This window comes from Ambystoma mexicanum, chromosome 5p, assembly GCF_040938575.1.
Source record: "Ambystoma mexicanum isolate Mex_15411 chromosome 5p, UKY_AmexF1_1, whole genome shotgun sequence".
NCBI classification, from domain to species: Eukaryota; Metazoa; Chordata; class Amphibia; order Caudata; family Ambystomatidae; genus Ambystoma; species Ambystoma mexicanum.
Genome location: NC_090930.1, coordinates 482,772,056 through 482,790,190, shown reverse-complemented (window position 1 = coordinate 482,790,190; position 18,135 = coordinate 482,772,056).

The following is an 18,135-nucleotide window of genomic DNA, read 5'->3' as shown; positions in this document are numbered from 1 at the left end:
GGCCCCTGAGGCATCAGTCAACCATCAAATTAGGGAAACCACCATCAGTCTTAGTCAGAACATCAGACAGATAGGGGCCACCTTTGGACAGCAACTAACATCCATTTAAGGACTCCTGGTTTAAGGAGGTGGCGAGAAAGCTGGGAAAGCTATAGCGACAAAGGGACGTCCCTTGCACCAATCCCCTAAACACCCAGTAGACCCAAAAGACAATTTTAAGAACCCTCCACCACGTATTCATTGTACAAATCACCAATAAACACCATTGGACTGTCTGACAGTTTTGGAATGGTTATTTGTGGCGGGCTGCCCCTTCACATCTACAAAATGGCAATGTAGCCATTTGCGACCAACAAACACATAGAACATCACTTAACAGAATGGGAGCGCCATGATAAACGTTTTTTTTTTTCACTCAATAAATTGGATGAGATGCTATTTATTATTTTTATGACATGCTTATATAACTTTTGTTTACGTAGCATTCAATAAGTTAACTTCATAAATTCAGAGGAGTAGATTCACAAATACATAGTAACTCTGATTTACTCCTGGATAGGCTATTCGACCAAGAACCAAGTTACCAGGACTGGTGGTTGAGTCAAATGGGCTGCAAGGTCGCCACTGGGTTTAGAAGCTCTGCATGTGATGTAGGGGCCGCTGAAGGGCGGTACTACTGTTCGATATGCGGTTGAAGATGCCGGTGCTCTCCCATGCTAGCAACGCGAGAGTACAAAATGAAGTGCAGCTCGTTCCTCCATATCGGGAGCCTGAGCCTTAAACATCATTGTGCCAGAAGGCACGCACGCGGAGTGATGGCAGGCCATTGCATGGGGCTTAGACCTAGCATCAAAAGTGCAGAGAAGGGAATAGTTTTGTTTGAGGGCCATCCACGAGTAGAGTAGAAGGAGAATTTATTTGATTACCAACTATTGTTGGTACCCTACACTCTGAAGCCCCGATCCGACCCTCTAGACCCACAGCCCCATCCCTCCAGACAAACTCGCCCTCTGCCCCTCTATCCACACGCATTCCCCATCCTTCCCTTCAGACCCACATGCAACTAACCTTCGCTCTAGGCTCACACAGCCGACACTTCCATTCACACCCAGATGCTCCCGATTCCTCCAGCCAGATCTACACGCTCCATCCCTCCATTCACAACCAGAAGCCCCACCCTTACCTCCAGACCCATGCACAGGTGCTCCAGCCTTCCCTCCAGACCGCAAGCCCCCAGTCGGCCCTACACACTCAATGACCCCAGCTCTACATTCACACCCTTATGCCTCCTCCTGACCTCCAGGCCTACATGCCACCATGCTTCCATGAATACAAAGATGCCCTCCTTCCTTGATTCACATGCAGATGTCCCCAACCCTCACACTCCCCAGACATACATGCTGCAGTCCTACATGCCCCACATCCCTCCATTTCACCCAGATGCCCATCCCACATTCAGACTTACGTGCCACATCTTTCCACACCTCTGTCCATCCATAGCCACAACCAGATGCCCCCAATTCAAACCCAGATGCCCATCCCTCCTTCCCTTTAAGTACATGCTCCACATTCACATGCCACCATCCATCCCAACAAGCCAAATTGCCAAATCTGTCCACCGGACCCACATGCCCCAGCCCTCCATGCCCCCATTCACGCCCAGATGCCCCATCTCTCCTTCCAAACCCACATTCCAGATTCAAATGCCACCATCCCTCCCACCCACACAAAGATGCCAACATGTGTCCCTCCATAACTACACCAAGATGCTCCATCCCTCTCCCCAGAGCCATACACGGATGCTTCACTTCTACCTCCAGACTCTCACACAGATGGCACCATCCACCCTGTCACCAGACGAAACACAGATGGCCTCATCCATTTTGCCTGCAGACCCAAACACAGATTACCCCATCCCTTCCTCAACACTCACATGCTCCCACCCCGCCTGTAGACCCAGATGCCCCCACATCCTTCTATCCAGACCGACATGCCCCATCCCTCCATTCACATCCAGATGCCTCCATCCGTCCCTCCAGACCTATACATAGCCCTCCAGATAAGGTGCGTATCTGTAACGCTCACCTGAACTCTGCGGGAACCTTCTGGAACTCCAACTGACTTCTACCTTCCTGGAACTAGACACAGAATTTCTGTGAAGAAAATAACAATTTTCACTTCCTTAGTTTTCTCTTGTAAAATAGGAGGAACAGACTGGTAACTAAGGGACCAGCAATAGCTCACCTTGGTGTTTAATTTGTTGAGCTCTCCATCCTGTTCTATACAGGGGTGCAAGTCCTGAAGATGGGACACATGTAACGCTCACCTGATTCCCGCAGAGGCGCCGGTCTTGACTGGGTGAATGCCGTATCTTCAAAGGTGATGTGTAACACACGGTTGGCTCTTTGGGCTGGACCTCTGTGCACTGTATGTCTGACTCGAAGAGTAAGATGTCTGCAGATAGAAAATATGGGATTAATGAACTGGGGTTATTGGGTGCCTCTCTCCTCTTCCCTTTCTCTTCTCCTGTAGAACCCCAAAGGTTAACACCCTCACCTTAGGTAAGTGAACGCCGAGCTCTCCATCTGCCTCGGGGCAGGGTGCCGTAACCAGTTTCTTCACTGGATAAGGGTGCAGGCCTCTTGACCTCAGAGGACTGCTGTCCGTCGTTAACTGCACGAACGGTAAGTTCTGGGCACTTCAAATGTCTTAAAAGTCTTTTGTAATGATATCTCTTGTTTTGCAGGGTTCGGGCGATGGCGGATGGCGGGCTGATGAGAGTTGAGGATCGAACCCGCGTGAGGAATAGAAGCGCCTGGAAGCACGTAAGTAAGCGCTTGTAGCCTGCTTCACAATGCGCACTAACTGTCCCTTTTATCTTGCAGGTACAAGTTCGGAGCTTTAGAGAAGCTGAAGGGTGCTGGAATACCCACTGGATTCGGCGTGGGAAGGAGAAATGGCACGTGAGTAATAAAGTTGCCCAATGTCTTTAAACGCAGCTTCTTTTGTCTTTCAGATGCGGGATGCAGCGCCGAAGGCCTCCGGAGCGTGCGAAGAGCTGGTAAGCTTTTGTCTTTCAGATGCCGGAATGCAGCGCGAGGCGTTGGTGACAGCCGATGGACCAGGTAATAGATGCGCTGCCACTGAAGACCGTAGTGCTAACCTGTTCTTTCTTTGTCTTTACAGGTGCTGCTGAAGACTGGATTCCAGGATGGTAAGCCTTTGTTCCCTTAGGCCCAGGATCAGAAGCAGAAGACACGATGAGCGTTCTGCTGCAGAGAATGCAGAATAACGCAAAGCAAGATTCATCCATCGGGTGTGGTTTAAATAGCCTCCTGTAGTGCTTAGGTGTCTCCTTCCACAGCCACGCCTAAGAAAAGAGTTCCTGCTTTCCAGAAGAGTTCCAGTGTTCTGAACCTAGGGAGTGGCTCCTGCCCCACGCAACAGGAAAAGTAGTCCCAAACAGAAGAGGATCAGGGGTTCAACTGGCAGGTAAGTAAGCAGCATGGTCTGCTGCAGGTAAGTCCACCCAAGCATTATGAGCCCGGCGCTTCCAGCGCTGGGACTGGGCATCTTTATGAGCCTGGTGCCACTGGCGCCAGGAAAGGGTCCAAAAGGTCCCAATTGGGACTGGCTGGCACTCGGAACCGGGGTTATGGGTCTGCTTCCAAGGGAGTCGGGCAAGTCCTGATCTTTTGGAAGCAGAGATCATGACAACACAGGAGGATGGTTTCTTTTATAAGGGGCTAAATGGGCACTATGGAGAGCAATTATCACTGGGAAAAAAAAGGAAATGACAGAAACCCTATCCTAATTAGACCCTAAAAGGGGCAATATGCTGTGGTGAGATGCGTGTGTAAAATTACAGAAAAAAAGAGCTGTGAAGAACTTCCTCACTACAATGCGTGACGGAATAGTAAACCCCTGAAACAAGTAGAAGAGTCAAGAACTAAGTCGGAAACATGGAAGCACCTTATGACCTTGCGTAATATGAACATGAGGGTGACCAAAAATATCTGACTAGAAACAAACTTCCAAGGCAAACTCCACAGAAAGGGCATGAACCCGCTAAAAACAACGTAATACCCTGAAATGCGCGAGGGATTCTAATAACATTTATACACAATTCAATGTATCTGATAAGGCAGCAAAACCGAAGCAAATGCATTCGCACATCACTGGGAGTACTTGCGTGAGAGAAAACTGCCACGGACTTTGAGGTGAGGAGACCGCTATGACAGGACCCCGGACTATGGACTGTGACTGAGCCGGGATGACAGCAAACTGGAAAATACAGGAAGGGAACTGATATCTAGTAAATGTTACTCATGGAATGAACGGTAATTATCTGTGGACAAGGAATATAGAGCTGTGACAGGAAACGGAGGTACGCGGCGAGCGTTCCATCTGATCTCAGACAAACGATGCGAAGCGCGAGCCTCCTGATGGGCGGGGCTTAAATAGCCAGCACATGAAAACAACTAGACCCGCTAGCTAACTGACCCAGAGGCACCACCTAGCGGCCATTAACGAAACTCCAACCAACCATTTACATGGGGAATTAGAATCAATAACCAGCTAGGGCAAATGAATTCCCTATGAACCTGCATCTCTTAGGACTAGTATGGGAAATCTAACCTGTGGTCATGACAGTATCAGGCCTTTTTACACACAGAAATCTTGTCAATACGGCCATTTTAATTCTTTCATGCGTACCACTTACACCGGCTAATTATGGCAGCACCCCCATAAATCATGTAGCTCACTGGTGACAGCCTGGCTAGCAGCTTGCAAATCCACTCTTTACTTCATTAATCTACAGTATCTTGAAAGAAGCAACTTGGATGAGTCCTGGTCTGTTTAATTTTTTTAACACGCTCCTCTGTTAATAATTCCATCAAGATAATACTTTGAGCAATGTAAAAGGGAATTTGTGTTTTGTTCACTTTGTTCAACTGCCTGCATTTTGTAAGTTGCAGTGCTATTAAAGCATCTTGACTCATGAACATGCTTTTCACTGTGCTTTAGGACACAGGTAGTATTGTGTAAAATGAAAATTGTCTTAAACAAGGCTGAATTTCTGCTTAATTGGCTTTAACCACTTAAGTGCCAAGGACGAGGTATCTCGTCCTTGGCATTCCCTCCAGGGTGCAAAGGACGAGATAGCTCGTCCTTTTTGGCATGCGTTCCCACAGGTGTCCCGACGAAAACAGTACCTCAAATGTGTGGGTGCACCTAACGGGGCGCAACAGGAAAATGGTAACCCACTGGTAACCCCAAGCCTTTCGGCACAGCACATTTTGTTCATGTGGGCAACTTACAGATTTGGGCCTAGGGTGTCGAAACCAGCAAGGAAAACAGACAGCTGAATTTCACGATTTTTCCCGAAGGGCACACCATACAGATATGGACCCCTGTTTTCCTTGGTGGCTTAGATACCTTAGGCCCATATCTGTATGGTGGGCCCGTCTGAAAAAAATTGTGAAATTCAGCTGTCTGAAAAGACTTGGGGTTGGGGGCGTTTTCGGCTTTCCGCTTGGTGCCCAGGTAGGTGCTCCCACACATGTGAGGTGCCGTTTTCATCGGGACACCTGTGGGAATGCAGGACTGTAGGCCATGTGTTGTTGGCGGCGTGTTTCGGTGGGTGAGCCGAGTGAAATGTGTGGAAAATGGGTTTTTTTGGCCACATTTCGGATTTTGCCAGGGTTTCTGGGTGATAAATTCTGGGCCGATTTGGGCAAGTCAGACCTCAGCAGATTCCCACAGGTGTCCTCTTTTCAGAAATGCATGGGGTTCCCTGTTTTCCTTGGTGGCTTGGACACCCAAGGCCCATATCTGTATGGTGTGCTCGTCTGGAAAAATCGTGAAATTCCGCTGTCTGAAAAGAGTTGGGGTTGGGGGTGTTTTCGGCTTTCCGCTTGGTGCCCAGGTAGGTGCACCCGCGCATGTGAGGTACCGTTTTCATCGAGACACCTGTGGGAACTTGGGAAGGTATGACATTTGTTGTTTTTGTGTGGTTTTCATAACGTTTTGACCCATTTGCTGGTGCCCTTTGTCACCCAACCCTTTAATTTCCCAAATGTGCCCAACATTTAGTCGCTGCTTTAGGCACCATACACTTTTGCAACCTGCATAAGTCACCTACCCTTGAAAAGGTCTACCTGTGCTCTTTCAAAAAATGTATGCTTGCCGTTCTTCACCACATTGGTTTTCCTGATTTGCACATGCTAAGTACTTCTGATCAGTCGGTAAGCATAAAACTCATGTGTACCATGGCTCAGTGTTTGGCTTGTGGTATTGCTTGTTTTGTGAAACACTACAAAAAAATGTGTGCTTTCCTAACTGCAAGAGTATCGGGGGAATGTAGTGGAGCATTGTTTTTCTCAAAAGGCATGGAAGCCATTGCTGTACCAAGCCAACCATGTCCACCACATACCTTTTTTTCTATCATTTTCCCCTACCTTGTTGTTGCCCGACCTGCGCAAATCACACCTTCCTAAACTTTGAATTTTGTCTACTTTTCAGAAATGTATGCCTTTCTGTCCTACAATTTGGCTTTCCTACCCTTTTTTTCCATTTCGTCCATGCATGTTCAATTGGCAAAAATGGCCAAAATCGCCTACCTCATACAAAACGGTTGATAACTACATCAACCTGTTCTTGAAAGCCAGGAAATTGGGGAATTCAGCACAGCAAACCATTTGTTCCTAGCTCTTACAAGGAACAAACCACAGGCTTCTTTGTACATCATTTTATTGGCATTTTTTGAAAAAACTAAATTTTCGCACTTTTGGTTATTTTCTCTCACCTCCCTAAAGCAACCTAGGATTCCTGGGTGGCGTTACGACCGCCTACATGTGGGGAAAAAAAGGGGCCAAATTTGGCCGAGATATATACTGTAAAAAAAGTTACGAGGCATTGAATGGCGACATACCGAAATCACCAAAAAAGGCCTTGGCACTGGGGGGAAAAACCCAGGGTACTTAAAGGATTAATAGAGGCAGCAGCACAGGCATGCTTTGTTTTCTTTTCATCACAGAAGCACAGAGCTGCTGTTAAGAAGGTATTACCCAAATTGTTCATTTAAAATTGTTCGAATGAACAATTGACCGAATTTAAAGGGTCACAATTGACCTAATATATATATATATATATATATATATATATATATATATATAGGTTTTGGAGGGTTTGACGTTGGGTGGGGGTTGTGGGGGGTTTCCCCCCACATATATGGTACAATTGACCTTCACAATTCGGTCAATTGTGAAAAGGTCAATTGTCATTCGAGCAGTTGTAAAACAAACAATTCGTATACAACCGTTAAGAAAGCACGAACATGTGTTGGCATTTTCTGCAGCGAGCTAAAGTACAGAGCATGAACAGTGTCTGATCTCTTCCCACCAACCTTATGACAGTGTGAGAAGATGACATTGCTGTCATATACTTCAATCCCTTCTACTCGGTCTTGTGCTTTTCAAAACTTCTGCTTCTCCCATGTGCAATTACTGAGTCCCACTGCCAAAATCTAGCACATTTCAAAGCCGCATTATGAATCTCCTGACTAATGTAAGCTAGTCCAAACAGGTTTACAGATTTTGACAAGCCATTTATGTCAGGCAAGCCTCGCATGGAACAGTGTCAACAGCCTGTTGGGAGAGGCAGCTCAGTGGGTGAATAACCTTGCTGCAGAGATTATTGTGTTGCTATACTTGTAATGGCTCAGAACACAGAAATCATCGGGCTGCTATACCTGTAATGGCTCAGAACACACAACTCTCTTCAGGGCTGCAATACTTGTAATGGCTCAGAAGAAGCACATCCCGCGAGGACTGCTAAATGTGTAATGGCACAGAACACACACCTCATAAAGGCTGCTATCCTGTGATGGCTCAGAAGTAGAACATGCGCATCCCATGAGGACCACTATACTTGTAATGCCTCAGAACAGATGCCCCCATCCTGCCCCATCCCTCTCTCTCTCTCTCTCTCTAGACGTCTACCCGGATTCCCCATCCCGTCCGCCACACACCTAGATGCCCCTATCCGTCACCACACAACAAGAAGCCCCAACCACCCTTCAGGCCCACACCAATATGCCCCCATCCCTCCCTCTAGACTCTTACCAATGTGTCCTTATCTCTTCCTCGACACCCACATCAAAATGCTCCATCCCTCCACACCAATGTGCCCCATCTCTCCCTTCAGACCCACACCGATGGACGCAATCACTTCTTCGAGACCCACACCAAGACGCCTCCATCCCTCCGGCACACCAAAATGCCCCATCCCACCCTCCATACCCACACGCAGATGCCCCATCCCACCCTCCTGACCCACAACTAGATGACCCATCTGACCCTCCAGACTCAAACAGATGATTCATCACTTCATCCCACACCCAAGCAAGATGCCCCCTCCCTCTGACCCCAGCAAGATGCCCCATCCCTCCCTCTAGACCCATACCATGATGCCCCATCCTGCCCTCCGGACCCACCCCATTGGTTCCCATCCCTCCCTCCAGACCCACACCAATGTGACCCTAATCCTCCCACCAGACCCACACCAAGATGCCCCACTCCTCCTTCAAGTCCAATGTGCCCCCAGACCCACACCAATGGTTCCATGCGATAATGTTACCTGAAAAAAAAAAACAGGTAGGTGTTATTTTCCCTGTCCCCTAAAATGCTTTCCCCAAATATTCTAGGTGGGGTATAATTGCATTAATTTGTAAAGTGTTTGATTTTAATGGGGGTGCATTTTTCTGGGAAATGTGGTCCCCTTGAGCCCACTGCCTAGGCGACTATCACGGGGCTACCACACCAATGTTCCACCATCCCTCTCTCCAGTCCCATACTATGATGCCCCCTCCTTCCATACACCCAGATGCCCCCATCCCTCTCTTGACCCGTACCCGGATTCCCCATCCTGTCCGCCACACACCATCCTGCCCTCCATATACACCTAGATGCCCCTATCTGTCACCACACACCAAGAAGCCCCAGCCCCTCTTCAGACCCATGCCAATGTGCCCCCATCGCTCCCTTCAGACCCACACCAATGGACCCCATCACTCCCTCTATACCCACACCAAGATGCTCCAGCCCTCTATTCCAGACTCCACCAAGATGCCCCCATCCCTCCAGCACACCAAACTGCCCCATCCCTCCCTCCATACCCAAACGCAGATGACCCAACCCACCCTCCCGACCCACAACTAGATGACCCGATTGACCCTCCAGACTAACACACAGATGATTCCATCACTTCATCCCAGACTCCGGCAAGATGCCCCTTCCCCCCGACCCCAGCAAGATGCCCCATCCCTCCCTCTAGACTCATACCATGATGCCCCATCTTCCCTCTACACAGCAACAACCCCCATCCTGTCCTCCAGACCCACACCAAGATGCCCCATCCCTCTCGCCACACCAAGATACCCGATGCCCCCTTTAGACTCACACCAAGATGGCCCATCCCTCGCCCAGACCAACGTGCCCCATCCCTCCCTCCCGACCCACAACTAGATGACCTGATTGACCCTCCAGACTAACACACAGATGATTCCATCACTTCATCCCAGACCCCAGCAAGATGCCCTTCCCTCCGACCCCAGCAAGATGCCCCATCCCTCCCTCTAGACCCATACCATGATACCTCATCCTGCCCTCCAGACCCACACCCAGATGCCCCATCCCCCTTCACACTGAGATTCCCCATCCCTCCCTCCAGACCAATGTGCCCCCAACCCTCCCTCCGGACCATACCAATGTACCCTTATCCTCCCACCCACAGGCACACAGTACAATGCCCCATCCCTCCCTGTAGACCCATACAATAATTCCCCATCCTGCCTTCCAGACCCACACTAAAATGTCCCAATCCCCCTCCACACACCAAGATACCCTGTTAAACCCACACCAAGATGCCCCCATTCCTACCTCCAGACCGGATTACCCCATCCCTCGCACCAGACACACACCAATGTGCCTCTATCCCTTCCTCCAGACCCACACCAAGAAGCCCCATCCCTCTCCACACCAAGATGCTCCATGCCACCTTTCAGACCCACATCAAGATGCCCCCACCACCCAGACCAATGTGCCCCTATCCCTCCCGACACACACCAAGATGCCCCATCCCTCCATTCCAGACCCCACTAAGATGCCCAACCCTCGAAGCCAGACCCCACCAAGGTGCTTCTTCCCTCCATCTAGACCCATACCATGATGCCCCATCGTGCCCTCCAGTGTCATGACCCACAGAACGCGCCCCTTCTGGACTTCCTGGTCCTTGTCACGGCAGGGCTTGCATTCATTGTTTCTCCCAACATGGCTGTATCACGTGACACGCCTCGTACCAGCCTTCACGCTGCACGTAGTACATTCCATAAATATGCCACGCCCGCGCGTCTCAATGCTATTGCGAAGTAGCGACCAGACGTGTGCTCCGTAGCTCGCGGTATTATTCCCTTGCTTCTTCCACTCTAACCCAATCCTAGTCCCTTTCCTCCCTTTCTTGTTTCCTGGACTTGTGTGCTAGTTGAGCACCCTGCTATTTCCTGGATTCCTGGACCCCTGCTTCCTGGTACTTGAACGCACGCTGGAGTCAGAAGAGACTTGTGCAGCCTTATTCAAGACTCGAGCAGTACGCAAGAAGGCATTGATCAAGAAATCCAGCAAAGATCAAACTCAGGTGAGAAGTGGGGCAGGGGGGACTCTTTGACAGTTTGAGACGCCACCCGACCGAACTCGATATGGACATGGAAGTGGCCGTCCAGGACCTGATGCGTGGCATGCAAGAGCTATCAACCGAGGTGCAGAATCTAAAGGCGGAAAATGCCACTCTCAAACAACGAGTTCTATCCCGCGATTCTGCCACAAAAGAAAGTGTATTGCTGGGCGGTATAGTGGACAAATATGATGGCTCACCAAAAACCCTTTGAGGATTCCTGGATTCATGTTTGGTTCACTTTACTTTAAGCCCTACTACTTTTCAACTCCCAGGGCTAAAGTGGGCTTCATAATTTCCCACCTTTCAGGAAACGCCTTAACCTGGGCTACGCCCCTCGTTAATTCTGGCGACGCTCTTCTAGATGACTATGATGGCTTCATACAGGCCCTTAAGAACAAGTTTGACCGTCCAGAACAGGTTAATAGTGCCCAGGAATGCCTGTTAAGACTTTCAGCAAGGATCCCAGGATATGCTCACCTATGTTACCCAATTCAAGCAGTTAGTCAAGGAAGCTGATTGATCCCCGGAGGCGAGTTTTACCCTTTTCAGGAGAGGACTGAATGAGGAGATTAAGGATGAGTTGGCCAGACTGGCTCGCCCAAACTCCTTCCAGGCACTAATGGACCTTGCCATGCAAATAGATTTTCGTATCCAGGTGTTAGGGAGAATTCTCTGTTTAGGCTGAATTTCCCTACCTAGTGAGTCCCCCAGCAGCTTTGCTGGATTTCTGGGGTTTCTTTTTTTCTCCTGCCAAGAGTGGGACTCTTTTACCCTCACTCTTGGACATGTTGAAGTGTGTTTTCTTGGTTAAACCTTGTGTTGAATGGGCTATGGGGTCTTTTACTCCATAGGGCCTCATGTATTTTTGTGATGTGGGTTACACAGCACCCTCTGTGCCGTGACCCAGGGGTGTCCTAGGGACTCCCCAACATAGACTCCATACCCTGGGACTGACTACTGTCTCCCAGGGCATGTAAAGTCACCAAAGACTTTGCTAGTCTTGAATCCTGAACAGAACCAGTACAAACCATCATATTGTGGACGTACTGGCTGGGGCAATTCGATTGCCCCAGGGTCTGTTAGTCGAGGGGCACGTCTCCGTCCCCCCTGATCGAGTTTTGGCTGGTGGCAGTGGAAACTACTTTTTATATTCAACCGCGAATATTTCCCTATGGGATTTCCCATTGTTTTAGGCTAACACATTTAATTATTTATTTACGGTAGCCTTAAACATACCGCCGGTTTATATATTTATTATTATAACTCCGGTTGGGACTTTTTGCCAAAACTTGATTCTAAAATGGCGTTGGCGTTCGCCTCTGTAACTCTGACCCAAAGTGGAGCCCTTTGTCCCACTTTTGGCGGGCTTCTCCACAGAAGCCCTCCAAAGTGGTGCCACTCTGTCTGGGGTACTTAGGAGGGGTGGAGGGGGATTTAGGCACCCTGGACTGAGTTACCTTGGTAACTCAAGTCGCACTCCGTCCTGATTGGCCCAAGTGGTGAGCCGGCCAGCTCACCACTTAGCAAGTTTGAGTGACAGCTAGGCTGGGTGAATGGGGGTTTGCTGCATAAAAGCAGGGCTTTGGGGACTGGAACTTTAGAAGTCGCCACAGGACCAAGAATCCGACGAGGGAAGAGCTGAGCCGACCTGCTTCGACGACACCACCCGGTGGAGCCCTGCTGAACCGTCTCACCACTTTTCCCGACGACCGAGGAGAACTCTTAACGGAGTGGCTCCTTCCCTTGACTGGTGGGGACAACCAGTTTTCGCCTTCTTTTCGCTTCTCGAGGTATCTCGTGGCCGCCTTGCCAGTGCCAAGCACCTCGGCAACCGGAACCCCACCACTTTTTACCCCAACCACGAAAGTCGGTACAACCCTTTGACCGGAGGACTCCGCGGCTGGTTTCTTCCCGGGCAGTGCAACGACCTCCTTCTTCTGCTCTTCTGCGAGAACTTCTTCTCCCCTGACCGACGTCGAGCCTTGCTGCCACTGCCTGGAACAACTGCCACCGCTGGAGGATCCTTTCCGCTTAAGGTACAGTGTTCCGCCTGGCCTCCCTTGCCACCGACTGTACGGGGTAGATTTAGCCCCCGGCTTCCGAACCTGGGAGTGCCTGGAATACCCTGGCTAAACTTCTAAGCCACTCTAAACTCTTTCTAACTCTTTGCAAGACTTTGAATCCCTAATAACAGTGTGATCTTGGGCACATTTTCGCTCCGGCTACTCTAAGAGTGGGCCCTGCCTAGTGACTTTTGCTCACCTGTGACTTTGTGCTTCTTTGAGCCTATTGCAAGTGTTCTGAACCTTAGAGTGGTGTGTTTAACCCATTTCTGTTTCTTTTTACCCCTTCCTTAAACCTACTAGAGTGTCATCTAACGTTAAGCGCTCACCTCTGTTTTAATTATGTGGAGTTAACTTAGAGTTGTCTAGATAGGAGTAAGGGTTGAAACTGCTTTCATTATAACTGTGTTTTAAGTGTTTTTACTATACTTTGCTAGAGTGTTTTCAACTTATGTGTTCTTAAAAAAATAAATAACTATATACTTTTGAAACCAAGCTCTGGTCAGTGTTTGCTTGTGCTATTGTGTCTGAGTACATACTGTGTATACTTTGCATACTGCCTAACTCTTCTTGAGGGAAGTCTGACTGCTCAGCCACAGCTACCAGGTAAATCTGGGTGGTGCGGACTGCTACCAAGTGGGTTTACTGCTATACCTGTAGTCTTAAATCTTTTGCAGTGTTCCCCAAGGGAACTGCACAGGTTTCTGCCTAACACTGGTGTACAGCGGTGGGATTTGTATTGAGTATACATTTTATTGTGCTTTAGATACCTTAGTGCAACTAACCACAAAGCTTAGCACTGTAAAAGTAATCCTCTAACATGTCAGTTATAGAAAGCTATAGTCAAGAGTCCCTTGCAGCCAAAACTGCTGATTGTTTAAGAGTGCTCTGTAAACATAAGGATCTCCTGACTAAGGGCAAGAAAATGGAGCTGATTGAAAGATTGTTAGCTAACCAAAGCCTGGGTGATGGTTCAGAGGAACCTACCACTCCAGTAACTGTAGATGACAGTATTGAAATTAACATGGAGAAAAATGTTGATGATTCTGAGGAAGAGTCAGAAGAGGAGGGTGAGGCTGTTGTGACTGTCCCCCCTAGGCCTCTGCCTGCTCTACCTGCTGTACCTACTGGACCTTTACCAGGTCCCACATTTAGTCCTCAATACTTTGAATTGGAGAAAATGAAACTAGAATTGGAGTATAAGAAACTTAATGCTCAAACTGACAAAGAACTAAGGCTAAGGGAAATGGAGCTCAAGTATGACTTAGAAATGAAGAAATTATCTGTTGAGAATGCTTCTCTCTCTGGCTCCTCTAGAAGTTCCAGTCCTAAAAGACCCCGGATGCCTAAAGAATTGGTTGGTATGTATGAGCCTAAGTTGGATGTGTTGGATTGGTTGTCTCTGTTTGAATATAATCATGGGCTCCAGAACATCACAGGAAATGACTTACTCACCTGGTTGTTCTCTAGGCTTCCCCCTGTTGCAACTGATGTGGTAATGGAGATGGGGGAGGAGGATAGGAAGGACTATGAATGTGTGAAACTAGCTTTGATAGCTAGGTTTGGGAAAACCCCTTCCCAGTATCTTAAGAGGTTTAGGAGCCTCAAAAAGCATGATGGTACCCCTTGGGCTACCTGGGTGAATGAATGTTTGAAAAACTTAGAGGGATGGATTAAGGGTTACAAGGTGAACACTTATGAAGGTATGAAGAATTTGTTTATGTTGGAGACTATTTATGATGCCTGCTCTCCTGAGCTCAGACAACACTTGGCTGATTCCAGGGAATTGGATTCCCGGAAACTAGCTAAGGCTGCTGACTTGTGGGTTGCCAACAGGGCCACTCACAAGGATTCTGGGGCCACTCAGAAGAAGGATGGGGAGAAACAGTCTAAAAAGGACTCTAAAGAGAATTCTAATACTACAAATTCCAAAGAGGGCCCCAAACAAAACTATAAGGGTAAGCCACCAGGGAAACCAAATCAGGCTAGTGTACCTCCTGGTCCCAGACCAGAAGGAGGTCAGAACAAGCCTCCATTCCAGCGAGCCTTTGGCTCATGCTTTGTTTGTAAGGCTACTGACCATGTGAAAGGAGATCCCAGATGTAAGGGTAAACCTTCAGGGGTCCAGCTTGCCTCCTTAGCCTTCGCTCCAGAAGAGGAAGTACATATGGCAAGTGGAAACTTTCTATTACTAGCTGATGAACCCACTGGAGTCTCAGCTAGTGTTTCTTTAGTCTCTCTGGGGTTGTGGGAACAACAGAATTTAGATGTCTATAACTCTATCCAAGATAATACTAAAGAGTATTATAAGGACAGTGTCCAGGTGAATGGTCAGGAGACTCCTGCCATTAGGGACACTGGAGCCAGCATAACTGTGGTGGATGAATCATTTTTCAAGGCAGAGGATGTTGCTAAGGCACCCAAATGCCTCACCAAGTTAGCTGGTGGGCCTGTGCAGATGTGTCCCCAGTTACCAGTTCTCATCCAATGTAATGATATGGCTGTAAAAATACCTGTCAGTGTACAATGTGAAGTGCCAGGTAGGGTTCTGTTGGGTAATGACCTCAAAGCTCTTGGAGTTGTATCTCATACCCCCAGACCCCCTAGCAAAAGGTTACAGGAACTCACAAAACCTGCAAGAGAGAAAACCCTGAGAGGGTTATCTCAGGAGATGATGACAGAAATCACTCCTCTCCCACTGGAGCAACTTACTGCAGTAACTACCAGAGCAGGAGCAAAGGGGCAACCCAAGACTCCTAGGAAAAAGCCAGCAGCAAGCACCCCAGTGCTTCCAACAAGGACTTCCCCTAGGTTGTCCAAAGTTACACCTGTAACTCCACCTCCAGCTGAGGCTGAGAGGGAGGTACCACCCTGTGTGGTTGAGCTAGACTCTGAGGAAGAGCTAGAAGGAGGCCCCAACCTTATTGGAGATTTGGACCCTGAGGACCATCCTGAGCTGCAGTCTTTACTGGCAGAAGGTGGGCCTAGCAGGGCAGCTTTTCGTAAGGGGCAAAGAGAATGTCCAACTCTGGAGGGTCTCCGCCACCAGGCAGCTTCTCAAGCTGATGGGCAAGAGCCTGGGAAGTATAGGTTACACTGGGAAGATGGCCTCTTCTACAGTGAACCCACTGAGTCTGAACCTGGAGACTACAAACGCCTTGTAGTCCCCCAAGAGAACAGACAACAGTTCTTACAACTAGCCCATGAGATACCTTTGGCTGGTCACTTGAGTTTCAAGAAGACCAAGGAAAGGCTCTCACTCTACTTTTATTGGCCAAAGATGGGGGCTGAAGTAGATAGATATTGTAAGAGCTGCCATACCTGCCAGACTTCTGGTAAGGTTGGTTCCAAGAATGTGGCACCTTTAGTGCCTCTCCCAGTTGTGGGAGTCCCATTTGAGAGGGTAGGGATTGATATTGTTGGTCCCCTTGATCCTCCAACCTCCTCAGGCAACAGGTTTATCCTTGTTGTAGTAGACCATGCTACTAGGTACCCTGAGGCAATTCCTATGAGGACTGTTACAGCTCCGGCTGTGGCTAAGGCCCTCCTCGGTATTTTTACCAGGGTTGGGTTTCCTAAGGAGGTAATCTCTGACAGAGGGTCAAACTTTATGTCCCACTACATGAAAGCCATGTGGAAAACCTGTGGAGTTACCTACAAGTTCTCAACCGCTTACCACCCTCAGACAAACGGGTTGGTTGAAAGGTTTAACAGAACCATGAAGAGCATGATAGGTGCTTTAGAAGAACCCCTTAAGAAAAAGTGGGACCTTCTACTGCCATGCCTTCTCTTTGCTTATAGAGAAGTCCCTCAGGAGGGAGTAGGTTATTCTCCCTTTGAGCTTCTCTATGGCCATCCAGTCAGAGGTCCATTGGCCCTGATTAAGGAGGGATTGGAAGGTGCTCCTCCCCTCAAGCCAGTCAGAGTGACTGACTATGTGATAGGTCTCCGGAGGAGAATGTCACACATGATGGCAGAAGCAAGTGACAACTTGAAAGCTGGTCAAGCTCTGGTCAAACATTGGCACGACCAGAAGGCTAACATGGTTGAGTTTACTCAAGACCAGCTAGTTCTAGTTATGCTCCCAACAAGGCAGAGGGCCTTGCAAGACAAATGGATGGGACCCTTCAAGATTGTGGGAAAACTTGGAGAGGTCAACTATCTGGTGGATCTGGGCAGACCCAGGGAAGCTCCTAGAGTCTTCCACACCAACCGACTAAAAGCCTACATCTCCAGACCTGATGTAGGAGCCTTGCTTCTAGCTTCAGCTGCAGAGGAAGAAGAGAGTGAATCTCTCCCTGATCTCCTCAGAGGTGTGCCTTTAGACGAAAAAGTTGAAGGAGTCAATCTCTCTTCAGACCTGACACCTGAGCAACAAGAGGAGTGCAAATCTATGTTAAATCAGTTTGCCTCCCTGTTCTCACTGTCACCAGGCTTGACCCCTTGGGGTCAGCATGAGATACTCACTGGTGACTGTCTGCCAGTCAAAAGCAGAGGATACAGAATGTCAGAACATGTCAGAACCCACATCAAAGGAGAGGTCAAGAAGATGCTTGATCTCGGGGTAATAGAGCCCTCTACTAGTCCATGGTCTAGCCCAGTTGTGTTAGTACCAAAGGCAGGATCCAAAGACTTGAGATTCTGTGTGGACTATAGAGCTCTAAATGCAGTCACCAAGACTGATGCCCACCCTTTGCCCAGGACAGATGAGTTGGTGGATAAACTTGGTGCAGCCAAGTACCTCAGCACATTTGACCTGACGTCAGGCTATTGGCAAATAGCCCTGACAGACCATGCCAAGGAGAAAACTGCATTTTCAACCCCAGTTGGCTTGTACCAGTTTAAGGTCATGCCTTTTGGACTAAAAAATGCACCTGCCACATTCCAAAGGATGGTGAACCAGGTTCTGGCTGGGATGGAAGACTTCTGCATGGCATACTTGGATGACATTGCAGTCTTCAGCCACTCCTGGGAAGAACATGTGACCCACCTAGGACATGTGTTGCAGGCTCTGGAACAGGCCCATTTGACAATCAAAGCCAGTAAGTGCCAGATTGGTCAAAGTAAAGTGGTCTACCTTGGACATGAGGTAGGAGGTGGAGAAATAAGGCCTTTGCCCAGCAAGATTGAAGCTGTGCAAAATTGGACAACACCAACTACTCAAACCCAAGTGAGAGCTTTTCTAGGCCTCACTGGATATTACAGGAATTTCATTGAGAACTATGGGACCATAGCTTCTCCACTGAATGTAATCTCCTCTCCCAAATTCCCTAAAAAGGTAAAATGGAATGAGGAGTGCAATCAGGCCTTTGAAAAACTGAAGAGAGCTCTTTGCCAA